A 27,620-nucleotide genomic window follows, 5' to 3' on the forward strand; every position below is an offset into this window, starting at 1 on the left:
TTTAAAAAATAAACATGTACAGCATTTGAAGTGAGACTCAAAGGTTTTAATAAATACCCACAATTGTACATGCCACCTAAGTAAAAGCAGAATTGGCACCAATTGGGCCTCGAAGGAAGAGGAAGGCATTCCACAACTGGGCTTCCACAGCTGAGAAGGTCCTGCTCACACGTTCTCACACAGCGCATCGCCCTCATTTAAAGAAAGTCCTTTGCCCAAGGACACCTAGAGCTCATCCAGCCCAATGCAGACAATAGCCAATTTTCTACTTAGTCTACACCACAAAGGAGATTCCCCCCTTCTTTCCCACATTTTTTTCTAACACCCCCAACTGGATAATAACACAGAGGCAGAATTTCGAAATTTTACGGTGCTGGGGCTGGGCTCACAAAAGCTGAGCACTTCCAAGGGATAACAAAGTCTGAGCTCGCCCTCCCCTGCTGTCCAAGGAGGGTGAGGAGAGACAGGAGCCCAAGGCAATGGCATCCTCTAGCCCTGGCCAAAATATCTCACTCCAAGTACCAGAGGTAAATGGTACGGTCCAGGGAAGGCAAAGAGCCAACCTCCCAAGACAGAAAGCCAACACTCCAACCCTCAGGATCAAGGAGCAAAGGGCAGGTCTCGAGCAAGGACTTTATAGGGCCAAGTAAAGTGCCACTGGCTGTCCAGGTCGCCTGACCTAATGCCAAGTAGGAGGATGAAGGGGGCTTGTGATGTTCTTTAGGCACATCTCTGGCCATCCCACAGCAGCCCTGAAGTGCCTTTTGCCCAGCGGCCACCTCTTCAGTATTGAGACAGTCCCACTGGAAGCCCCAAATGAAGATCGGCAAACATCACAGGAACACCTAGGCAAAAAACTAGGACAGGGCAGGAGGCCCACTTGCAGAAAAGATTATCTGACAGGTCTCCCCCACCCCCCAGACTCTTTTCTACACAAGTCAGTAGTGCTAATGAGACACCTCTTTTCTGCCTGGGTTTCATTTTTAATTCCTTCTTTAGAGAAAGACAGGCAAGGAAGAGGCCAAGAAGAGGCTCTGAACAGTCACATGATCTTGATTCTTAAAAGAGGATTCAAGAAGGATGAGCTAAATCCAAGCCTGTGGGTGGCCAAATGCCCTAAGACAGGGGGATGACCACAAAACCCTCCCTGCTCCCAAAGGGCATCAGCTGCATTAACGGCAGGAGAGGCATCGGCCATGGCAAACAAAACAAAACAGGTGGAGCAACAAAGAGACAGCTGCCAGGTAGCAAAGCTGAAGTGCCAGGATAGTGGGTCAGGGCTGTGTACAAAGATGTCCACTCCAAAGCAAAAGGGTGCCCTTTGGTCACATATCTGGGGACCTTGGATTCAGGTATGCCTCACCCAACCACATCAATGTGTTCCTGGTTTCTTTAACAGAAAATATGGTACCAGAGGCAGAAGTAACATGGAAAGAACAGGGGATGGTTCCTGCCACATATGAAAGAGGAACACTATATGTTTCTGCATGCTTTGTGTTCAAAACTAGCAATATACACATGTCAAATGAAACACCCTGGTCAGGTAAGTCTTGCAGAAGTCAACAAAAACAAGCTGAAACTTCTAGAGACCATGTGAAGGTTACCTCTAAAATACATCCAGAGATTATATTTCCTTTCACCAACCTCCATATTTCCATTTGGGTGGCCAAACTGACAGATCTCTGCTTTTTTGGCATGCCAGGAGTAAGCATGCTGTTTACTGATATTCCCATCCTCAGCTGTCCTAGCTTTGCTTTCAGCCTTTTGCATAGAGAAATGTTAATACACCACACAGTGGCATCTGGTACCTAACAGCTACTCTCTTCCTCCTCTCTGCCACCTTCCTGACCATGTTTTTGAAAGCGGGAAACTAAAGGAGACTTGGAAAGAATCTAAAATTACAGAATAAAATACGACTGTTAGGTGAGGATGCTGCAGTTCCCATTGGGGTGAAGGATCTCCCAGCACAGATTATTCTTTTACTTTTCTTGTACAGTGACCACTTCCTCAAGAAAGAGCAATGAACTACTGATCAGATTTTTAAAAGTTACTTTTTCGCACTACAATCACAAGCCATCACAGCCAGTGGTTACTTCCCAATTAGTTCAAGTTTGTCCAGTGTCCGTGCTGAGCAACTTCCATTGAAATATCCTTGTGTTTGACTGGTTGAAAGAAGGGGACACAGACTAAGTGAGCAGTGAACATTCCCACTGATTCTTTTTTTAAAAAGACTCATTCAGCTGCTAGCAGCAGAGCTCCGCAAAACAGGTCAACTCACACTTCATAAAGACTAGATATGTCTTGGAATTCAGAGGCTGGAATATCAGTATGCAAAGGGATCTTGCAGCACCTTTGAGACTAACTGTGTAGAAGAAGTTGTAGCATAAGCTTTTGTAGACTTGATGTTGCATCGGAGGAAGTAGTAAACCAAGTCTTATGCCACAACTTCTTCTACACAGTCTCAAAGGTTCTGCAAGATGCCTTTGCACATAGATATATGTCTTGGGTTTTGCACACAAGCCAGCTTTAGGCACAAGATTACCTTGAAAACTGTTGGTTTCACTTTTTCAATTAAGTTTCTAGTTGCTAAGGCTCAAGGTGTTTTCACCAACATGCTGCAGGGATGGCTGAGTAAGACTTCCAACAAGGACAAAGGTACCAATGTCCTGCTTGGTGTCTTGCTTTTCCTTTAAGGAGTAAAGAAAAATAAATTCTACTTAATGAAGAAAACACCACAAAACACAAAATTCCATTTTCACTTGCTGCAGAATTCTACACAACACTTTTTACAAGTAGTGAATTTGACTATACAGCATCTCTTGCAGAGATTCTTAAAGAAAATGAAGTTTTATAGAGTAATAACATACATGACACTTTACAGAGTAACAGAAAAAATGAGAGAAACAAGCTAAGATTTAGTGTCCATCTTTTTTGATTGACACATTATGTTTAATTTCTCTGTGATGTGCAAGAAAAGCATGGCAATCCAGTCCTTCAACCAGGAGATCTATTCTTCTGAGATTCCCATGGACTATGACAGTTTTATGACTGAGTATTCCTGCATGGCAGGGAGTTGAACTAGATGGCCTTTGTGGTCTCTTCTGGCTCTACGATTCTATGATTCCAGCAAGGAATATTTTCTAGAGGCACCACAGGAGATTTGTCGTTCCTGCTGGGGCAACTAGGCTGCTATTCTTTGCTCTGAACACATGCATTCAAATGTCCCTACAGTCTCTCTATCACTGTCACCGATCTGACAAATTTCTGATACTTTGCAAGTCTAGTACTGAAACACTAAATTAAGAAAAAAGCAAGTGAGCTACTTAACACAGGATGTAGATTATAGGGGCTTTAAACTGACCAGATCTGAAATGGCAGACATTCTGAAGGCAATTCAGGGTGCGCAGAAACACACACAAGCAGAAGGGAAAGGAAGTAGCTTATTCCATTGGAAAAGCTTCCCCCAGAAGACGTCTATCTGGGACAAGTCAGCACTTCAAAGGTTGCACACAACAACTGCATCTTTTCCCACTGCTATGATGACCCAGCTGTCCCACAATGCTCCTGACAAAGTCTCAGGCACAATCTCCAGCGCCCTCCATTTTCCCTGCCCCAGTTGGAATGGTTCCACACCAAGTGGTCCAGGAAACTTACGTAGCATCTAGTGGATAAGGAAAATGTTACTTGCAAGCAAGCAAGGAAGGAAGGAACGAAGCTTTACAACCGCTGAGTCTTTTCAGGCCATATATAAATAATAAATAAATAAAATAAAAGTTTTATTTATATACCGCCCTTCCGTAGATCAGGGTGGTTTACAACATAAGAATACAATACAACAACCACAACAATCCAATAAAAACAACACAGCAGCAATATAAAACAGTATAAAACCCCCGTTATATATAATTATTGAGGGAGAGCAAGGTGGGCTTGTAATTTGTGGGCCGATTCCCAGGGGTGGGAACAGCCTGTACATACTGAAATGTGCAGCAGGGTACCCAGAGCGAAAAGCAGTTCTTACCTTAAGCAGATAATCCCTTAGTATGTCCTGGATCTCTGAAACAGCTTATCTGCAGAATAAAAATAAATAAATAAAAGTATTTGTTGATCAGTAACTTGCTCTTATTTTACAGCATGCACACACAATAATTTGTTCCTCAGAGCAGCCAAGAAACCCACACCCCTTTATCTTGTGTATTACTCCACGGTCTTGCAACTCCGTGCCCATGTGGCCTCCTTCCCCTGCCTCCCCGCCCCTGCAACCAGGAGTCAAGAGAGTCATTAGGATCCTAATCCAGATCTAGAGGCTTCTTACGCACTACTCAGTATAAACTTCAATTAAGGTAATAGCCTACATAGCATCCCATTAAGGAAGGCCAAGGCAATGAGAGGCACCACACTTGGAAACTGCAAGGAATTCTTCATCACGTACAATCAGCACAAGGCTGTTTTCTGGCATTAATGCTGGAGTATGCCAGTGTTAATCACTTGCACAGTTATTCTTAATCAAGTAAACAATGATGTAACCAGAGAATGTCCATACTTCAAGACACCTCAGCATAATACAGGGCAACCAGCTGTCTGTGTAGCTGTAGCACATAAACAGAAAGAACAGGTATAACCACCATTAATATAGCAGCAGACAAAAAGGAAGCTGGGACTTAACACCTCCTCTTGCTGCTGGGTCAACAGTTAGTTTATATCTGTATTTGTGAAGTTCCAGTAAAAAGCTTCACACTTTTAGTGGATCCCATCTTGGCTAATCATTTCAACAGTCCTGCCTATCCTATGGAAATGGCTGAAGGTTACAAACAGAGACATCTGAAAGTCACACTGATTTTGATATGAGAAAGCCCTAACAAACCGTAAAGGTGGAGGAAACCACCTCAGACAAAAAAACAACAGGCAAGGCACCGTTTTCTGATCCCTCTTCTCCCACCCAGAAATGTCTTGGAAACCAGGTGTCAGCATTTGTCAAATCCTGCTTTTAAAACAGAAGGGGAACTCAAAGATGAGCAGTACTGTCAAAAAGAACAGAGCCGAGTAGTGAGGATTTTATCACCTCCGCCGGGTATTTTGCCAACTTTGCTGTCTGGAACAACACAAGAACATCCATGAATGATGCCGCCAGAGACAGCCGCACCCAACCCACAGGTGTGAAGTCCCCTGTCAGAATTACGTAACTCATGTGGAACACCAAGTTCCAGCCAGGTAACTATCACCTGACAAGGCAGAGGGGGATTTATAGTCAGCACAGAACATTAACACCAGGAAAGTGGACCAAAGAAGCAGGGAGTGTTGGTCAAGCAGGCAGGAGGATGGGACTTAAGCCACAGAAGGCAAGTGTATACATTACATAACATGTGACTGCAAACACTACTGCTGCGTGGAGACCAGCATGTCCTACAACAGTGTGGACACAATCCATATTTTGAGTGATAGCCACCTACAAAGACTGGCAAACCCTAGCCAACAGGGTCCCTAGACAAGTGTCATAGAAGCACAGAATTGGAAGAGAGCCAGCCAGTCCAACCCCTGGCATGCAGAAATACACAAGTATGGGTGCCTGCTGGCCACAGTGTTGTGAGACACATCAATACATGGACAAACAGTTGTGTTTACTGCTGAACAGCTACAGTCACCCTAAATTAAGGCTCAAGGATCCTATATTCCATGGCAAACAGGGGTCAGAAAAATACAGATGAAGTCCAATGAACTAAGGACTCTGGGAATTGCCCAGTGCGCACTGGAGCTGAGTTTTGCGTTCTCATTAACTCAGGATTTCAGCAGACCAAAAGGTCAGCTGGGGATATCCCTGGTGACATGACAATACGAGGCAAACAAATGTCTGGGACCAAAGAGGAGAGGGTCAGCCCACTGCTCTTAAGAGATACTGGCTAGAAAGACGGAAATCCATGAATATTGGCATTTTCGGATAACGTAGTAACTACAGATGGGAAGTGTTATCTTAGGATCTCCTTTCCTTGGATCAAAATCAGCCATCAACATAATTTGCAGTGAACTAGGTGTTACTTTACTGGACAGGACTCCAGACAGTTCCCTAAAATGTTGTGAGACGAGAATTTCGTAGCAACACCACTTCCGCCACCTCAGCTACTCCCTGGGACCAAGGGCCAAAAAAGGCAGCTGATTTTAAGCTATTACTCCAGGGCTGGACTCACTCAGTTAATGTTACAGTTCACAAGAAGCTAACTGCTACCTTATGCGCTACACACAGATGTTGGTATTACAGACCTCGATGTGCAGCAGACACAGTCAGAACCTAAGCTACATACATGCCAGGGATGAACAACTGAGAGCCTCTGAACCAAACCCTGCATTATGTGGCACATTCTCACCCCACAATCCTGACCACCTTAGATAAGCAAAATTCCACAACTCACTGAAGCAGGATGGGTTGAGAGCCTGAAGCTGCCACTCCAGAAGAACTGTGCAAATGTATGCAACTTAAAACACATTAATGGCATATTTAGAAATGTCAAGTAATTTCAGACTAGACTGAGGAAGCTTGTCATTTTGCTTTCTAGGAAATTCAACTTTTTAGCAGGGCATTATCAACCTGTATCTGAATTGCACTAGTTTGGTACTACAGACATCCATGCAAAACACTTCTCTCCATCCAGAAAACAAGCACACTGAGAGAAGGCTTATGCAGAACTCTTCTCCTTGACATGTTCATCTTTTGAAGGAACAATTTTGCGATGGAGATACATTGGACAGCAAAAGACTCTTCCCTTCTGCCTTCATCTATGCAGCCCAGTGGTGCTTTAGCCTTTTGAAAAATCTAGGCCGGGTCTGCAGACCACAGCATGGGTGGCAGTCTCTGGCTCTGAAACAGATGACCCTTTTCTTCTTGCCCTCACTGACTCCTTTCCACACTGATGGGCACACACACCATTCGGAGCATCTGTGGGCACACTCTCAGGCCACACGGGGCCCCATGCTGCGTCTCTCCCCATTTCCCACACCTCTGTGTTGGCTTTCAGACACGCATTTTGTCTGGCCCTACCGATTTTCTTATCGATAAACCCCAGGGAGCCTAGGCATGCAGTTTGGAGACCAATGACTTAGAAAACAGAGCAGAAATGTCCAGGGCTTTGGGAAGGCATCCTTCAGCTATGGCCTCATGCTCTCCCAGCCCCTCATTGCACTCACAACTATAATCAATACATGCCAGCAGAAAATGCTAGATTTGTGCAGACTCACTTACTATGCCCCTTTTAACCCAGCCTAAAACCACACTGCCTGGGGGCAAGATGCAGGGTTCTGTTGACAGAAGGTGATCCCAATTTTACAGGGCAATTTTAGCATTCCCTGCTTCCTAACCTCCCTTTCCCCTCATCCTCTCTTCCTCCCCCACCCAGTAAAGCTTTCACGACTGGAAATTTCCTATCAAGCTTGTTCTACTTTCAAGAGGGAAAAGGTTGCACTATTATTATCAGCACTGGGCTTATTAAATTTGACAGCCAACTGGAAGCAAACTTTTTTCAAAAAGTGGGGAGCAAATGACAGAACAGGGAGAACACGCTGCAAATGCGAGCAGGAGCCATTTCCAATGTTGACTTCAGAGCCCAATTCTGCTTCCGTCAGCAAAGCTAAAAGGACACAGACACAGACCGCATACCCCAACTGGAACTGGAACTGCTCCATCTCAGCCAAATAATGCACAGTATTAGAGGGCAGGCTACAGGAGAGACACAAGGGGATGGATGCAGGAAAACCACTGTGCCTGCCACCTTGCAGAATGTCAGAAATTAAGTGGAGTAGGGCCTAGTTAGCTCCTGGATGGAGGACTGGCCAGGAGGAAATATGAGGGATCTCCATAGAGATGGATCTGGCTTGACACCTTAGAAAACCATGGCTGCCAGTCAGGGTTTAAAATCCAGATACTGGACTAAGATGGACCTGTGATCTAATTCTAAGGCACCTTCCCATAGTCTTAATATCCACCTTCATGGAAAGAAATCTCTGCTTCTTTCTATTAAACCCCAGCCAGGTCACAGAGGTTACAATCTTCAAACCAGGGTGGGCAAAGGCTGGCCATAGACTCATGTGGCCCAGGGGTGTGGAGTGCCATATGTGGCCCCAAGGCAGTTTTTGTGGATCCTCCCTCCCCCCCCCCCCCCCCCGCCCTCTCCAGGAGTCAATTTTAAAAAACCACATTTGCCCTAAAATGCCCCTTAGCGTCTTGCGGGGCATTTTACCGTATGGCCATTTTAATCAAAGGAGATTCCTTTTTAAAAAACAGAAAGTGACTGTCCAAGTCATCAACTACTGGGGGAAAAGGCCTCTCCTGGACCTAAAGTTTCCAAAGGTGGGAACAAAACATGATGGAAATCCCCCAGGCCACCAGAGTGCATTTCAGGACAAACATTTATTATTATTGTTTAATAGAGAGTGTGGCCCTCCAAGATATGAAGAGACAAACTGAGCTTGGTATTTACATGCTGTCCATTGTTGACTGTTAATACAGAATGGTGGTCAACACTGATTTGGCCAAGGACACATCCAACATCAGGAAGATTTGGATCTGGCTCACCAACTTCCCAGCCAGAACGCAACTGGACTTCCATTTTGGCAGTCAGAGTTTGTCTCTGGCTACTACGCTAACATTTGCATTCAACAGCCATTTGGGGAGTGGGTTGGTAAATGAGGTTGAAAGCCAAGATACACTACAGTCCCCCACACTGTGCCTTTACTCTCTGGGAGTTTGCTAGGTAGCCTTCTTATCTTTAGAAGAGACTTTGCTGTCTTGTTTTAGATCCAAGGAACACGTCTACTTCCCTAGTAGTAATCCTACCTTGTCAAAAGATGGAAGCCAATACAGTTCACCTCTTGGTTAAAAACTATCCTCTCCCTGGGCTCTCTGCCAGAATCCTGACTTGCCACAGTCTTAAATCAAGCATTGAAGCTGGAGACAGGGCAGGCTCACTTTCTACAGAGACATGGCAGCCAAGTTTTAGACACATTCCTGATTCTGCTCAAGTTACTGCTCCAAAGGGCAAGATAAATCTTTTTTTAAAAATCACCAGGGTTTTGTTTTAAAAGATACAATTATAGCAATGGTCCTTTGGTTTAAAAGAAAAACCCCAAACCTCTGAGTTTAGTACAAAAACTTTAAAGCTTACACACAATATATTAAAAGTAGATCGCTAGGAAGAAAGATCCATCAGTGATACCTTTATTGGCCAACCGAAATGCACTTGAAAGAAAGATGTATAGGTCCTGATACTCATTTAAAGATATAGAGAGGAAAAATAAGGTCACCTTGAAAAATACAAAAAGCTGCCCCACTGAATAACAATGCTGAGCAAGACAGACAGACAGACAGACAGACAGACAGAGTAAAATCATAGAATCATAGAGTTAGAAGAGACCCCAAGGGTCCCGCAGGCCCCTTCCCCACCACCATTCCCTTCTCCTTTTGTGTTGTGTCTTTTTAGATTGTAAGCGTGAGGGCAGGGAACCATCTAATTACAAATAGCCGCTCTGACAGCCTTTAGGGCTGAAGGATGGGGTAGAAGAACTCGAATAAAAATAATTTTAAAAACAAAACCATTCTGCCATGCAGGAACACAGAATCAAAGCCCTCCAGCCTCAGTTTGAAAACAGCCTCCAAAGAAGGAGACTCCACCGCCCCCACAAGTAACCTGGAAGTGACATCCTGATCACCTCCTGTTTTGTCAGACGTCTCTCTTGGGCTTAAAATGAACTCAGGGACCTTAGAAATATGGCAAAAATCCCTCTTGCACAAGCTCCGGTGGGCATTTTGGAGGGGAAAGGGTTTTGTTTTGTTTTTATACAGAGGAGAGTGCATCTCTCCCAGGTCTCTTGGGGACTAATGCAACCCTCTCCCCTCGGACAGTTGACCACTTAGGAGGATTTGAAGGTTGTACTAAAAATCAGCAGTGGAAAAAGAGATTTCTTCCTTTTTTATTGTTAAACACTAAAAACATAGAATACACATAATAAAAGACAATTTGTCATGCATAAATCTACCTATAAATATACAAACAGCTATTCTTATTCTACCTCATCACATTTTATTTTAAAGACCTAACTAAGATCAACACAATATCTTAAAAATCACCATTAAGTCTTTATAAATTCTCGAATCCAGCCTACTTTCTTATCTAATCTATCCCATTGTGTTTTCCTCCTTGAGCCTTTTCTTCCTTCTCTTTCTTTCATTCCCTCTACTCCCTCTCCCAGTCCTTTCTCCTCTCCTCCATTCTTGCCCATTCTTCTAGAAAAAGAGATTTCTTCCAAAGGCCCAAATGAAACTTTGGAAGCCAAAACCTATAAAGACTTTGGCTGCCGCTGTTTTATTCTTTTTTAAAAAGTAAGACTTGGCTGTTTCCCTCCCGGCACAAACGCCTGCAAGTACTCACCCCTCATACAGTTTAACAGCCAATGTTCATCCCTCCAGTCCAGGAAAGGAGAGACCCATCCAACTTGGCTTGGCATCCTGAATGAACCCTTATCCACTGCCCTCTGGGGCACATCTTCTGCCTTATCCGCATCAAGTTCCCCACAGACCCAGGGAGGGAGAGCAGGATCCCGTGTCACATTGTTTACCAACACAGGAGGGTGGCGTGCTTTTGGAGGGGAGGGTTGTTTGTGGCTCCTTCAACCTTTTGCTGAACTGGGAACGCTTATCCAACAAAAACCAGGCTCTGACACAGGCCAGCTACAAACTGCAGAATACACAGCCTGAGAGACGGCCAAGGGAGGCATTTAGATCCCCCCCCCCCCCCCCCCCCCGCCAAAGCCCCTGTCAGCAGAAAGGGAGTTGGAGCGCATGGTCCAAGGGCCAGGCACCAAGATTGCGCCATTATCATCACCGACTCCAGCCCCTCTTGACACACACTCCAAGAATCTCCCTTTCGCTGCTAATTTGATAAAATTAAACAACTGTGTGTGTTGCTAGAAACAAGGCTGAAGAGGTAAATCATGGCCTCAGTTTATAAGGGCTTCTGCTGCCAGGTTGGGTGTGCAATGGCCAGGAATGACTTCAGGAAATATTTGGGAAGAGGCTGGAAAAGAGACGCTCATTGCTTACATCTGGGGTTCTCAGGAAATCAGGTTTTTGACTAAAAAAAACCTCATGAAGTCATGCTTTTATAAACACACACACACACACACACACACACAACTGAATAGAGGTTAATTCCTTACTCCCAGTCCCCTATCTGTACAAAAGACAGCAGCCTGATCCTTCTGCTGGACAAGGACATGAGCATGAGGCTCTTATGAACGCCAAATCCCGCTTTTGAAGATCCCCCTTTTGTATAGTGAGAGCGGAGGGCTTGTTCATCACCCATCACTGTCACCTGGGGGTCCTCCTGCAGTTATGTCCATTTTCCAAAGATACATTCTCCATAAATGTCATCCTGCATTTATTGCGCATTTTCCAAAAATGGGGAAAAGAAATGCATAGATTGGAAAGAGTTGGAAGGAGGGAATTCTCAAATAATGGTAATGTGCAACAAGGGACCTCTAAAAGCTGGATTCAGGGTTGAAGAACATGTAAGTTCTTTTTATTTAAATAGTTATTTGGCAATAAACCAATTGTGCTTCTTTCAATTGGAGGGGATACTTTTATTATTTATGTGATTTTAAATGCTCTTATGCTGTTTTAAGTTAGTCTTGCTTTATTAAGATAGGTTTACTAACTTTCCCCCCATCCTCGTTCTTCAGCTGCACTTTGCTTTGATCTAAGTTATGAGAAGCCTTGGTTCCCATGTTGGGACAAAGGCAGGAGAAGACCTGGGGATGAAGAAGTAAGTTCAGCCTCCAAGGGAAAACCAGAGGAGTAAAGAACAGAGTGAGAGACAGTGTGGTGTAATGGTTTGAACATAGGTCTATGATTCGAGACCACAGGTCAAGTGCCCGCTCAGTCATGGAAACCCACTGGATGACCTCGGGCAAGTCACACTTTCTCAGCCTCAGAGGATGACAAAAGCAAACGCTCCCTGAACATATCTTGCCAAGAAAACTTCATGATAGGCCAGGGTCACCTTGTGTCACCATAAAGTCAGAAACATCTTGAAGGTACACAACAACAGTAAAGAACCAAGTACAGAAATCAGTTCTTGAATTTATTTTATTTACTTATTTATTTTATTTTTATCTTGCTTTTCTCCCAAAGTGGGACCCAAGGCGGCGAACAACAGATATAAAACATATGGCTCTCATAACAAGAACATGGTTTTGCACAGCTTCTCTAGCTGTGGGAAAGACATGTTTTTAAGGTGGTAGAGAGGTCCCAGATCTACTGGTCTCTTCTCCAATGTCTCTGGCCATTACAGGAAGGCAGTCTTTGAACACATTGAGACAAAATCTGGAGAAATCTGGGGCATGGATAGGGCATCCTGACTCTCCGTTTGGCTCAATTCAACCACAAGCATTGGCTTGAAGGCACACAACAAGAGCAATTGCATAAAGCTACAACCACCAGAATTCTTCTTTGCATGGGACAGCTTGAAAAATCAACTCTTTCAGAGATGGACAGTCTTTCCATCCCTTTAGGTCTACACTGCAAAGTTCAATTCCATACATTTTAAGCTTCCTGACCACCAGCTTGCAAGGCTAAGATGACGGCTGCACAGCTGAGGCCAGAGAAAATCCCTGGGACACCCCGATAGGATTGGCAAAAGACTTTTGTCCAAAAGCATGGAGAACCATTGCCAGTCAATATAGACAATGCTGAGCCTGATGGGCCAAGCGTCTAATTCATTGCAAAGCAACTTTTGACATCGTATGCACAGGGCTAAGGAGCTTTGCTCACAATAAGGGTCATGAATCACGTTCAAAGTGAGACATTTCCCTTGTTTGTAAAGCCAAGGACACGAACTCTGCAGCACAATGTAAGAAACATTCTTGGACATACTTGCAGCAGAAAAGGGATTTCCTAGGCTCCAACTGAGCTCTCTGGGCAGGTGCAGCTTCCGCCACTCATTCCTTGGTGTCAGCAAAGTAAATTACTGTAGCAAAATGCAATCCTGAGCAGGCATAGTGCTCCCAATTTCAACTTGGTTTAATTCTCAAACAATCATGGTTGAGATTAGAGTGAAAGTCACAAATGTTCACAGACCATTTTTCAAGCATCATCTACTGTAGATAACATTGGACAAACAACCCACAGGGAAAGGATATACTTCAGACACATCATGAGAAGGCACATCTCATTGGAAAAACCAATAATGCTAGAAAAGGTGGAGGGATGTAGAAAGAGAGGAATGCTAGATGGATAGACTCTATTAAGGAGATCATGAGTATGAGTTTACAGGAGCTAAGCAAATAGTGAAGGACAGGGAGTCTTGGAGATGTCTCATCCACAGAGTCGCCATTGGTCAAGAGGGCCTTAAGGGTGGTTAACACCAAAACTCCCACTAGAAGATGACAAAACTGAGGCTGTCCTACTCTGGGCATATCATGAGACTAATCAACTGCTCAGAAAGATGCTAATGCCTGGTAAAGAAGATAGCAGTAGAAAAAAGAAGGAAAATACACTATAGTTGGATTGACTCCATCAAAGAAGCCACAAGTCGGTTAAGTTTGCCAGATCTGGGCAGGGCAGCTGATGACCAGGATCTTGTATCTCAGGCATAGGATTGCTGGAAGTCAATGAGGACAAACAACAACTACAACCACAACCACAACCACAACAACAAAACACTGCTGCTACTTCTTCTTCTTCTTTTTAAGCCACAATATGGAATGTGAATCAGTTGATTCCCACCTTGTGTCCCAGAGGAGCTCTCCTCCTGCTTCCTACTTTGCACACAGACATCACTGCCCCCACTGTGTCCCTTTTATCACTCAGTCTCTCCTCCAAGGAGGTGTCCTCATGCCATAATGGCCTCATATCTCTTAGGTGCCTTCTGGACCCTTCTCTGCATCTCACTAGTCTCTTTCATCAGAGCCTTTTCTTCCTTCCCTCAACCTGACCATCATTCTGACCAAAAGGATCTGGGAAGCTGGAGCAGTGTTTCAAAGATTCTCTCCCGGCTCCGTTTTGCGTGTGATGCGTTGCTCTTCAGTAGTCAAGAATTAGGGGAAGCCATCTTCCTAAGTCCCTAAATCTGAGGCTCAGCTGTCCCTGCTGATCTCTTCTTTATCACTCAGATCAGAAGCTTGAGATAGAGGAGAAGAACTAGCCTCTCCGGCACAAACCTGCTTGAGAACTCATCTCTGTACCAGAGGCCTGGCAACAAGCAGCCCAGCCCTCAGAGGCTTGGGGTAAATAAAGCAAGCGGCTGCTTTGATATGAGCAATTTATTTACAGAAAGCTCTCTCCAAAAAGACCCACCTGACACCTTTGACACTGCTCAGTTCTTTCTGGCAGGCTGAAACTTTATTCCTTCAAGCATTGCAGTTTGTTTCATACAGGCACATGGCTTTATCTCTAAGCAGTTTACAAATAGGTAACAAAACCACTAAAGCAAAATACAGAACTACTTGAGAAACTGGTGTCTCTCTTTCGTTATCAGAGCCCTTTGTAAAGTTTTGACCACAAGTTTGAAGTGAAACAATTGGTTGTTTTCATAACCATTTGTTAAGACAGGCATTCAAAACAGAATGCTTTCAAAGAAAGGCCTTGTTTTAATTGTATTTTAAGCATTTTTATCTTTTTAAAGTATTTTATATTTTAGCATTGAATTTCTATTAATTATTGTAGTAATCTAATCCTATTTTAATGTACTATGTTTGTATGTTTTTAACTGTATGGTGTGTTTTTTAACGTTGTAAGCCACCCTGAGTCCCAGTCCTGGGAGAAGGGCAGGATATAAATATAATAATAATAATAATAATAATAATAATAATAATGAAGGAGATGTCTTCCTGGGCAACGCATCATTAACAGAAAATTTGGTACGAGAGGCAGGAATAATATGGGGGGAAATCCTACAGCTCAAAAGAGAAAGTTGAATATCTTTCAGCAAACTTTTTCTCCAAAACGAACAATACGCACATGTGAAATGAAACATGAAGACAGGCTTCTATGCCCTTCTCTTTTCTCTCTCTTTTTCTGTTCACACTGAAATCTCAGTAAGGGACTCTTGTAGGCAGGATCAGCTGGAGCAGAATCCCATTGTTTCTCAGCTCAAGCGTTGTTTATGGCATGATTTACTGGTTTTGTTTTCCTTTTCTCAGATCTTGTTATGGAAATGAGTGCATCATTTCTGCTTGAGAGAATGGAGAAATAGTGGAGATAAAATAATTTTGCTATCTTTGACTAATGTTGATGGTATCTTGGGAAACAATTTATTAGGATCTGTTTGGCCTGCTCCTCACATTGGCTAAACCAACAAGGTTCCTTATAGTTCCGGGTCTTGTAGCTCCATTTGTGACAAAAAATAACATTTTAAAAACTAAGTTGTGTCTTCCTGCATGGCAACATGGGGTTGAATCGGGTGGCCCTTGCGGTCTCTTCCAAACCCATGACTCTATGAAGTTCAGTCTGTAATTCTGAATAAAATGTACTTTGAATATATCAAGCCTAATTTGACAAAAATATACAGTGGGTCCTTCTTATCTGCTGGGGTTTGGTTCCAGGTTCCTCCATGGATAACAAAATTACAGTGTGCCTGCGCCATACGTGGATGCACCATAAGTGGCTTTAACCTTACGCAGAAGGTTAAGCCGCCGTAAGGAGAAGAGCGTGCGCACTGGTGGCGCCCACACCATACCAGATGCGGGAACGCTCCCCCATTGAAACTAATGGGGTTTGAGCTTATGCGTTTTTCCCCATATGTGGAGGGGGGGCAGAACCGATCCTCACGTATGGGGAGGGCCCACTGTAATGGATGCTCAAATCCCATTAAATATAATGGCATAGCAAAATGGTGTCCCTCATATAAAATGAAAAATCAAGGTTTGCTATTTGGAATTTATACTTTTTTAATACTGTATTTTCAACCTGTGGATGCTTGAATCCATGGATAAAAGATCTTTGGATAAGGAGGCCCAACTGTATATTGTATATGGTACTATATCAAACACTATTTTATGTCAGGCTAAGTAATGTAAAATGCATTTTATGTTCCTAAAAGTAGCAAAGTGACTTTCAATCTGTAAAGGGTGTTAATATTGTATTTTTGAGGACCAGGCATGACCCTGTACCATGGAAATACTGACAGCAACTGTCAGAAATAAAGAAATCAAAGCCAAAAGCCACACACACACACACACACACACACACACACACACACACACAGCCTTAGGTCAGAGGAGGAGAAAGTGTACCTCAGTTCTCTGGAGCAGAAATAAAATACAGTACAGTACTAGGCACTTAAGGAATTCACAGTGATTTTCTGGTGCTAGTCACTATGTTCTCTTCTGTTTCTAATCAGCAACAATGGAAATCCAGTGGGCCCTCCACATTCACTGGGGCTAGGAGCGCAAGACCCTCGTGAAAGTGGAAACACTGCAAATAAAAAACCAATCTGGTTTTAACTTTTGTGTTCTCTTGAGGAACCTCTAGGTCCTCCAGTGTGAGATCTGGCAGATGTTGACCATACAGTCATGCTAGAAGACCTAGACATTCTTAGAGAAAACATATTAATCAAATCCTTCAATAGTCAAATCTGCAAAAATCAAAGCCACAAATGTGGAGGGATCAGTGCTGTGTCTTACTCCAACAGCCAGTATGGTACAACTGTACTAGACATGAAAGACCAAAGCTGCATCCACACTGTAGAAATAATCCAGTTTGACACCACTTTAACTGTCATGGCTCAATGCCATGGAATTCTGGGAACCATAGTACTGTGAGCTTAAAAGTTTAATCTCCTTGTCAGAGAGCTCTGGTGCCACAACCAGCTACAGTCCTGCAGGCAACTCAATGCTCTCAGAAGGCCAGTCCTCTCAGCCTCATCCACCTCAAAGGTTTGTTTCAAAAATAAGGGTACTGAAGAGAGAGCTATTCAAGCTGCCTGGAATTCATCTGGGGGTGGCTGTGACACAAATCACAGTAAATAAAAGCTGAATGGGTGTTTTTTTTAACAGTGCTGTTAAGAATCTGAGACTGGATAAGAAAGAGAAATAAGAGTTTGGTACATCGAAACAGGGAGCCTTTGACAAAACCAACGTGAGCAAATCCTCACAAACAGGCTTCATTTTCAGAAGGCAGTGAAGTTTCAGGGTTATGTCAGTTGCTTCAGAAATTCTAATTTATTAAGACATGTGCAAATATAATTCTACACAGAGTATATTTAAAATGTTGCTGTCCTTGAGCAAGCAGGGATCACCAGCATTGAGGCCATGCTTTTGAGGATGCAGCTGGGCTAGGAAGGACACATTTCTAGGATGAAGGACCATCGCCTCCCAAAAATAGTATTCTACAGTGAACTCGCTAAGGGTCAAGAGCATAAGAGGGGCACCCCAAAGAAGAGATACAAGGACTATGAGGAACGACTGAGGGAGGTGGGGATGTTTAGCCTGGAGAAAAGAAGGTTAAGAGGTGATATGATAGCCCTGTTTAAATATTTGAAGGGATGTCATATTGAGGAGGGAGCAAGCTTGTTTTCTGCTGCTCCAGAGAACAGGACCTGGAACAATGGATGCAAGCTCAAGGAAAAGCGATTACACCTCAACATTAGGAGGAACTTCCTGACAGTAAGGGCTGTTTGACAGTGGAACGCACTCCTTCCTCGGAGGGTGATAGAGTCTCCTTCCTTGGAGGTTTTTAAACAGAGGCTGGATGGCTATCTGTCGGGGATGCTTTGATTTGGATTTCCTGCATGGCAGAATGGGGTTGGACTGGATGGTCCTTGTGGTCCCTTCCAACTCTGTGATTCTATGATTCTATGAATGGTGCGCCCTGGCCTTGCATCAGGAGGCATGGAGACGCACTATCCACGATGCTGCAGATTTTTTTGAAAGCTCACGCCGAACGAGTCTCGAAGAGAAACGACAACACAGAAAGAACCACAACCCGGAAACATCACGGAAGGAGACTTTCTGCTGTGCTTTCAGCAACTGGACTTGTTTATCTCAAATCGGCCTTTTTAGTCATCAACGCGCTTGTAGAAAGCGCGGGATCATGAGTCCTTCCTGAATCTTCATTCGCGAAGAAAAGCCAGAGAGAGATATTTAAAATGTACAACTTAAGACAGACACAAACACACACACACACACAAACAACTGAAGCAGGGCAGGAGATGGGTAAATTCAGTTAAATTGAGCAATTTAATGCCAGATGGACGCTAGGAGGTAAAAAGTTCAAATGAAGAAGAAAGAACAAGTTACGAAGACTTCTCTGCTGGCTAATGGTGAAGTGAACTGAAAAGTAAAAAAGGAAAGTGAGAACAATACAGTAAAATAATGTAGACAATGAAGACACTGAAATAGTTCAAGATTTTCTACACCTCGGCTCAGTCATTAATCAGAAAAGAGACTGTAGCCAAGAAATCAGAAGAAGACTAGGAAGGGCAGCTATGAAGGAACTAAACAAGATTCTGAACAGAAAAGAGATATAATTGAATATTAAAGTCAGGATTGTCCGTGCCATCATACCTCCAATTGCCATGTATAGTTGTGGAAGCTGGACAGTGAAGAAAGCTGATAGGAAGACAATCAGCTCATCTCAAATGTGATGCTGGAGAAGAGTTTTACAGACACTGTGGACTCATAAAAAGACAAGTCAATGGGTCTAGAGCAAACCAAGCCTGAACTATCCCTCTAATCCAAGCTGACTCAATTGAGACTGTTGTATTTTGGTCATATCATAAGAAGACAGGACTCACTAGAAAAAAAACAATAAAAGGCAGAAGGAAAAGAGGAAGACCACATTGCAAATGGATGGACTCAGTCAAGGAAGCCATGGTTGTTCTGAAGCTGCAAGACCTGAGCAGGGTGGTTCATGGCAGGATGACTTGGTGGTCTCATATTCATATGGTTGCCATAAGTAGAAGTTAACTTGATGGCAATTAACAACAAACTTGAAGTATCTGAGAAATTCAGACCCCTGAAGTTGCCAGCGCTTGAGCATCTCTGATTTAAAGAAAAATCAGACATAATACATCACATGCCAGGACCCTGAGCTACTCTGTTCTGCAGGATGATCTAAAGGCCAGGGATGCCAGAACAGTTTGTAACAACTCAACACTGGCAGGCAGGTTGTTATTTTGCCTATTTGCAGGAAGAGAGTAAATTAGTTTTCCCATCCATTATCATTGAAACATCCTTAAATAAGACTCTCACAAGCATAATGTGCACTTAGACATCCCCTCCATATATTCATTGGAGCTTATTCCCAAGTAAGTGCATACAGGATAGATTGCAGGCAGCCTTTCTTATTCCTGGGAGGGCTCAATGCTTATTGCTGTCTTCATATTGCTCAAGGCTTGATCATTTAGTACACTCCTGACAGGTAATTCTGAGGAGGCTCAACTACAGAGGAGCCTTGTGGTCCAATCCTGCTAGATCATAGAATCAGAGTTGGAAAAGGCCACAAGGGCCATCCAGTCCAACCCCTTTCTGCCATGCAGGAAATCTCAATCAAAGCATCCCCGACAGATGACCATCCAGCCTCTGCTTAAAAACCCCAAAGAAGGAGAGTCCATCATTCTCCGAAGCAGCGTCTTCCGCTGTCAAACAGCTCTTAGTTTCAGGAAGTTCCTCCTAATGTTGAGCTGGAATCTTTTTTCCTGCAGTTTGCATCCATTACTCCATGTCCTGTTCTCTAGAGCAGCAGAAAACAAGCTTGCTCCCTCCTCAATGACATCCCTTCAAGTATTTAAATAGGGCTACATATCATCTCTTAACCTTCTCTTCTCCCGGCTAAACAGCCCCAGCTCCCTAAGTCGTTCCTCATAGGGCATGGTTTCCAGACCCTTAACCATTTTATTCACCCTCCTTTGGACACACTCCAGTGTCCCAACATCCTTTTTGAATTGTGGTGGCCAGAACCGACACAGTATTCATCGTTTCAGGAAGGGGGGGATCAGGCTTGGGTGGTCTTAATCTCCCCCCCCCCCCCCTGAGCCTTGAGTTCAATGCTAAAAGCCACCCCTCCACCTCCAGAAGAAATCTAAAGCTCGACTCAGGCTTGCATCCTTCTGAGGAGGGAGCTAAAATGAGTACCCAGACTGTTGGGGGCAAATTAGCTTACTTACTAATTAGCTTACTTGCTGCTCACCGCTATGATCTTTGGAATAGCGGTATATAAATAAAACAAATTATATAAATATATAAATTAAACAAATTATTAAAGAAGCTTGAAAGCAGCAATTCCTGAACCAAAGAAGGAAGGTGCTCCCTGTTACCTTTGCCTGCTTGAATTTCAATCTTCACATTTTGCTAGTCCTTCAGTTTCTCAACCAAGGTAACTAGACTCTGGAAATCGTCGAGATTGGCTCTTGAAGTGCCAAAGGAAACAAAGAGCTGTCACTCCCAGAACAGGAGGTTACAGCCTAATCTTGTAACCTAATGCTCTCCGTTTGTTAGAGGTCACTAAAGACCTGGAGAAGAACGGGCTCATTAGATTACTGCCCAAGGCAAAGAAGAGGAAGAACTTCCATCTTAAATAACCAGCTGTTCTACCCAGAACAAAACTTATTGTTTAACTCAGTGGTTCTCAGAATGTGGGGCAGGACCCAGGTTGGGGGAAACAACAGTTGTTCACGGGGGCATGAGAACTGGAGACTCTGATTTCAGCCTCCTCCTCCTCCCAAGATTTTTCTGTCCAGAAGGAGAAAAGAAAGGCAAGGAGGATGTATGGAGCCTCTGCCTAAAGCGAGAGGAGGAAAGCGATTTCCTTATAAAAAGTTAACATATGAATATACATGGATGTGTGAATGAAAATACACACACTAAACAAATAAAATATTTTTATTCATACACTACACTGAGCGGGGGGCATGACATCCACATGTAGAAGTAAAGAGGGCCACAAGGGTAAAAAGTTTGAGACCTTAACCTGGGATCCCAAGAACTACTTGAATGCTACGCAAAAGGACAATTTGACATCTGGGACAAGAAAGGCCACTGCCTGGGGAGAAGACCTGCTTGGTCCAGTCAGGAATCACCCTCCAGCATCTGAAGAGGAAGAGACTGAAAAGCTCCAAATCAGGGGTATGCTAACTGTTGCTGTGTTACTCACCATCAAATCAGCTTCAACTCATGGAAACCCTCCTAATGAGAGACCTCCAAGAGTCACAGACATGAACAGACTCCTTGCGTCAATCCACCTGTTATTGGGCTGCCTTCCACTATGCCAAGTATTTGCCAAGCATTCTGACATGTCATGAAGAGAGGCAATGTTAAGCCAAGGACTTACAAGGTCCCTACCCCACATTTATGTTCCAGAACCTCAAAGGAATGCTCTAGTCTAGCACCAGAAGTCCCACAGGGGTTAATATCTTTTTCTCCATTGAATTACCATGCAGAAGGTGATTTCCAAAGCAATCTGCAGCTGAGGTGTGTATCTGTGTACATGCGCATCTTCGAACCCCTCAACTTATGGCTACGCCATGGATTTCACAGATTTTCTTAGGCAAAGAATAGCCAGAGGTGTTTTGCCAGTTCCTGAGAAGAATTAATCCTTCATTCCACATAGGATGCGGCCCTCCTATATCACCTCCCCAACACAGCAATTAGGCTCAAAAGAGGAAAACGTCCATCATATCAAGGACAGGGGGCAGGTTCTGAGTTTAATTTGCCATGCAGTCGTATTTGAGTTTAATTTATAGAAGCAAGGAAGACTGGGAAATGGGGATAATTAACGGAAGGCCAATTGGTTAACTTTGGGACTGGAAATCTCAGAGAGAATCAGAAAATTAATTGAAGGTGACCCACTGATTTGGCCTTGGCTGGGTTGTGGGTCAGCGCTCTGTCAAATTTTATCAAAGGGCCTGAAGAGACAGGCCAAAATAAAGCTACATCGGGTCACTTTGGAGGTATGCTGTTTAAATGCTGTATGCATCCTAAGAGGCTGGAAGCCATGCCAAAGCCCTGCTCCAGTCCTAAGGACTGGAGCACAGCTTTGGTGCAGCTTCTGGCCTCTTAAGGTGTGTGTCATTTAAACAGCATACCTACAAAGTGACCTGAAGCAGTTTTCTTTTGGCCTGTCTGTTTGGGCCCAAAATCCCAAGATGAGAGAAAGGTGGGATACAAGTAACTAAATGAATGAGTCTAGTTTGGTGCAAACTGTGCCCTTTGGGCTCAGGGAAAATACTATCCTACCACCTTATTATTATTATTATTACCATTATCATTATTATTATTAACCTTTATTTATAAAGTGCTGTAAATTTACACAGCGCTGTACATACAATCTTTCTTGTATTCGTTCACAGTCATTGCAAATTAACTGTAAACAAAGAGGAATCACTAATTTAGGATGCTCTAGTGCTAGAATGCAAGTTAAAATATGTATTCCATTATGGGAACCTGGGGATCAGAAATCAATTGGCTTGCTTTGCTTCTCTGAAATGTAAATAAATCCCAATAGCTTCTGAATGTGCAAGTGTAGAGATATCAGCCAGCTGATTAAAATGTTGTGCAGCTTGCGTCCGATAGGCCTATGGAAAGGTCTCAATTTGGCCCATTCCAAAGATCCAAGTCGGTTCTACTGACCTCTTATGCCCATAATTAAGTGTAGCTGTATTTGCTCATTGAACTCAATAAAAAAAGTCCATAAAGCTGATACCCCCCAAGCATTCAAGGAACCAGAGCAGGCTCTGGATTTTCACTGAGGAAGCAAAGAAGAAGGAAATATCTTCTCCCCAGATGGTGTGGGAACCAAGATTAAGTTGGACATATCCAACTTCATCTTGCTTCCCACACCATCTGGGGAGAAGGTATTTCCTTCCTCCTCCTTTCCTGCTTCCTCAGTGCTGAGTTCAGCCTGCACTCAGGATCCCAGCTCTAAGACAGGCCTTAATCCTGCCTGCTGCGTTCTCTGTGGTTAGTCAGCTCAGCAGAGTTTTGTTTTAACAAAGAGCTGGAGCTCTGCACATCTCTCAGATTGGTCACTGAGATGAGATCACCCTTAACGGCCAACGGCATCAAAAAGCTTTTTGTCAAGAGTTGTTCCAGCCACAGCAGCAATGCCCCCCCCCCTTTCTCTCGGGAAGCAGACTCTGTTTTCTAACCTTAGAAGGCACCAAGAAGGGAGGGAAGGAGGGAGGGTAAAGAACCAGCCCTGCCCCCAAAAAGATGATGCTCTCAAGGAGTTCATCCCTCACTCACCCTAGGCAGTATTGCTGAAAACAACAGCAAAGTATATTCAATAAAGGCCTCAGAAAGTTACTTTTCAGAAGTCATTCATTCTGTTGCTTGTTACAGTGGGCCCTTGGCATCTGCTGGAATTTGGTTCCAGGACCCCCATGGATACCAAAATCCATGGGTGCTCAAGTCCCATTATATTCAATGATGTACATAAAATGGCAAAATCAAGGTTCACTTTTTGGAATTTTTTTTAAAAAGTGTTTTCAAGCCATGGATGGTTGAATCCACAGAAGCAGAATGTGTGGCTAGAAAGGGATAAGTGTACAGTGTTTAAGGGATAAAGGTTGCATATAACATAAATAAAAAAGTGTCTATTGCTTTATATTTTTTTAAAGAAAAAGCTTGGATTGATGGGAGAAGGGCATAAAACGGAAAACTTTAAGTTAAAAACCTCTTTAAATTATTTTAAAAGTAGCTCTGAAAGTAACTAGAAACTGTTATTCATTATGCCATTAAAGCAATTTCATTCTTAGTTGTTTCATTGCTTTTAAAATGTAATTTTGTTACACTCTTGTTAGACAAAAAAGTAGTTGTAACTAGCAATGTTACTTGTAACTCCTAACCTCCCAACTCTGACTTGATAGCTCACTTGACAAAAGGTTGTCCTGTTCAATGCAGACTTTATCAAGGCAGTCCATTGTTGTTGTTGTGGTGCGCCTTCATGTCAAGATGGCCCTACAGCAAACCTGTCATGGAGTTTTCTTGACAAGATCTGTCCAGACAGGGTTCGCCATTGCCTTCCTCTGAGGCTGAGAGAGTGGGTCTTGTCCAAGGTCACCCATTGGGTTCCCATGGCTAAGCAAGGCTCCAAGCCACAGACCCTTAGAGTCCCAGTCCAGTGCTCAAACCACCATTCTGGCTCTCTACCAAGTTAGAGAGCTTAGATTCACTTAAATTCAAATCATGGCCCTTGTGGTCTCTTCCAACTCTATGATTCTATGGTAAATCTGACGGTGGCTGTTTAGGGCTCCTTGCAAGCAGCTTTTCACAGCCCAGAATGCAGATGCAAGTACTCTGATCATTCTGCTATGGCTATTCCCCCCAAAAGTTGAGGAGAAAGAAAGGTTCAGCCCCTGTGAGGGGCTCCTGGAAAGCTCAGGTAAACTAAGAAAGAACGCAATTCCCCAAACCAGTAACTGGGCTGGTAAAACATGGTGGTTAATAATTTAAGTGTACCTTGGCCAGTGTCAAACTAGAAACTAACAGAATGAAATGAAACTTAACAGAGACACATGCAAGATTCTACATTTAGGCCACAAAAATCAAATGCATAGTTTTAGGATGGGGGGTGTGCGTGTTTGGCTTAGCAGCAGTACATGGGATTACTATGGATCGTAAACTGAACATAACTCAGTAGTATGATGCTACAGTAAAGAAGGCAAATAATATTTTAACCTGAATTAACAGAACTGTAGTTTCCAAGTCAAAGGAAGTAATAGTCCAACTATTTTCTGTGCTGGTCAGACTTCATCTATAGCAGTGTGTTCAGTTCTGTGTGCTTCATTCTGAGGAGGATATAGACACGTTGGAGCAGGTTCAGAAGGGCAATAAGGATGATATGAGGTATGGAGAAGAGAACATATAAGGAGAGGTTGAGGGAACTGGACACCGTTCAGCCAGGTGAAGAGAGAACTGAGGGATGACATGACTGCACTCTTTAACGATCTAAATGGATGACAGAAGAGGAGAGTGCTCTGCTGCCCCAGAGGGTAGGATCAGGCTTAATGGTTTTAAGTTACAGGAGGGTAAATATCGATTGAGCATTAGAAGCAACCTCTTGACAATGAGAGGAGTTGGTAATAGAACTGATTCCCTAGCGAGACAGTGGCGTCTCCTTCTCTGGACATTTTCAAAAAGAGACTGGGCAGCTACTTGGTGGAGATGCTCTACCTCAAGGATCCCCAAACTCTGGCCCTCCAGGTTTTGGGACTTCAGCTCCCAGAAGCCTCAGCAATCTTGGCCAATGTTCAGGGATTCTGGGAGCTGAAGTCCAAAACACCTGGAAGACGAGAGTTTGGGAATTTCTGTTCTAATTGGATTGCCTTACCCTGATCGGGGGAGGAGGGATTGGACTTGAAGTCCTAGTATTCTACGAGTTCTGTGCGCACAACAGAGCTCCCCGGCCTTCCTTTCACAGTGAAGCCCCCTTTTGAATATCAGTAACTCTACAGACCAGGAAGAACTATTGCAAAAAGCTAGGGGAAGACTGTCAAGCCTTTCCTTCCCCACAGGCAAATAAAATGAAATATGTGAAAGCGCTGCCTATCTGCACACAGTGCTCAAGGGGCTAGGGCAGTGATGGTGAACCTTTTACAGGCCGAGTGCCCAAACTGCAACCCAGACCCCACTTATTTATTGCAAAGTGCCACATCCCTCTGGCTTTCTAGTAAGAAACTCTGGCAAACTCTGTGCTAGGGCAACATCATGTATGCCCACAGAGAGGGCTCTGAGTGCCAACTCTGGCACGCATGCCATAGTTTCGCCATCACTGGGCTAGGGCCATGTCGCTGGCTGCTCCCTTCTGCGGAAGGCTGGCCTGGTCCACTCTCTGCTTTCCTTACACCGGAAGGCAAAAACATTCTTACCAAAGCTAGCTTTGAATGCTTAAGCAGGGAAGGTTTTTAATATAGATGAATGTTTTCTCTGTTTTTAACTTTTGTATGATTTTAATCAGTTTTATAGTATTTTAGCGTGGTGGTTTTAAATTGGTTTTAATCTTTTTGTAATCACTGTTAATGTGTTGTTATGAAAGCCACCTTGGGTCCCAGCCTGGGAGAAAGGCAGCATACAAATAAAGTAGGTAAGTAAGTAAGTAAGTAAATGTCCATGCTCATATTGCGGAGGGACAAGCTTGTTTCTGCTGCTCCCGAGACTAGGACCCGGAGCAATGGATTGCAAGCTCAGGAAAAAGAGATTTCACCTCAACATTAGGAGGAATTTCCTGACAGTAAGGGCTGTTCGACAGTGGAACACACTTCCTGGAGTTGTAGTGGAGGTCTCCCTCCTTGGAGTCTTTAAACGAGAGGCTGGATGGCCATCTGTCGGGGATGCTTTGATCTGGATTTCCTGCATGGCAGAAGGGGTTGGACTGGATGGCCCTATGGTCTCTTCCAACTCTATGATTCTATGATTCTAAGGTTTCCCATGACATTCTTGCAAACAAGGCTTGTAAAATGTGGCGGGCTAGACAAGTAACTAGTAACTACATGGATTTGGAATTGGTTGACCGTGCCGAACCAAAGTGGTGTTCAAACAATGGCTCCTTTTCATCCTGGAGAGAGTGACCAGTGGGGTCCCACAGGGCTCTGTCCTGGGCCCAGTGTTATTCAAATCTTTATCAATGACCTGGATGGATGACAGAATTGGGAGCATTACTTATCAAATTTGCCAGATGACACCAAATTAGGAGAATAGAATAACTAATACCCCACGAGGACCGGGATCAACATTCAAAATGACCTGTGAATAGACTAGGAAGCTGGGCAAAGCTAACAAAATGAACTTCAACAGCGAGAGAATGGGAAAGGAAGGTACTGCACTTAGGGCAGGAAAAATGAAATGCACAGAATATAGGATGGGGACACCTGGCTGAATGAAACTACATGTTGAAGGGATCTAGGAGTCCAAGTCGACCACAAGTTGAACATGATTCACAGTGTGATGCAGCACGTTAAAAAGGCCAATGCAATTTTAGGCTGCCATCAACTAAGTAATTAGTGTCTAGATCCAGAGAGAAGTTAATAGTCCCACTCTATTCTGCTCTGGTCAGGCCCCACCTGGAATATTGTGTCCAGTTCTGGGCGACACAATTCAAAAAGGATGTAGAGAAATGGAGCAAGAGCCAAAGGAGGGCGACTACAAATGGTGTTGAAGGGTTGGGAAGCCTAGCCTACGAGGAAGGAACTTCGGGGAGCTGGGGATGTTTAGCCTGGAGAAGAGGAAAGAAAAAAAGGTTTAAGAGTGTGATGTGATTGCCCTGTTTTTTAATACTTGAAGGGATGTTATATGATGGTGAGCAAGCAAGCTGTTTTCTGCCCGCTCAGAGACTAGGACCCGAAGCAATGGATGCAAGCTGCAGAAAAGAGATTCCATCTCAACATTAAGAAGAATTTCCTGAGTAAGGGCTGTTACACGTGGACACCAGCTCCTTCCTCGGAGTGTAGTGGAGTCTCCTTCCCCTAGAGGTCTTCAAACAGAGGCTGGATGGCCATCTGTCGGGGAGGATGCTGTGATTGAGATTTCCTGCATGGCAGGAGGTTGGACTGGATGGCCCTGTGGTCCTTCCAACTCTATTATTCTATGATTCTGTGATTCTAGAATAACAATCTGGTTGTGAGTATTGTGTATTATTTCTTGTTCAT

General features: G+C 43.8%; 1 protein-coding gene across 22 annotated transcripts in view; it reads right to left on the reverse strand.

Moving 5' to 3' along the window:
- The window catches only part of LOC121934166 (microtubule-associated protein 4-like), a 275,880-nt gene that overhangs the window by 191,260 nt on the left and 57,000 nt on the right, over positions 1-27,620 (reverse strand). For 15 of the 22 annotated variants that reach the window (XM_042474322.1, XM_042474342.1, XM_042474343.1 and 12 more), the window contains exon 3: positions 4,022-4,070. The gene's annotated coding sequence lies outside the window, so the exon portion shown is untranslated. Of the gene's footprint in view, positions 1-2,542; positions 2,688-4,021; positions 4,071-10,412; positions 10,576-24,654; positions 24,701-27,620 lie in introns of those variants that run through there. The other 7 variants (XM_042474326.1, XM_042474327.1, XM_042474323.1 and 4 more) reach the window with 4 other exon arrangements.

The sequence above is a fragment of the Sceloporus undulatus genome, chromosome 6 (genome assembly GCF_019175285.1).
Source record: "Sceloporus undulatus isolate JIND9_A2432 ecotype Alabama chromosome 6, SceUnd_v1.1, whole genome shotgun sequence".
Taxonomy (NCBI): Eukaryota; Metazoa; Chordata; class Lepidosauria; order Squamata; family Phrynosomatidae; genus Sceloporus; species Sceloporus undulatus.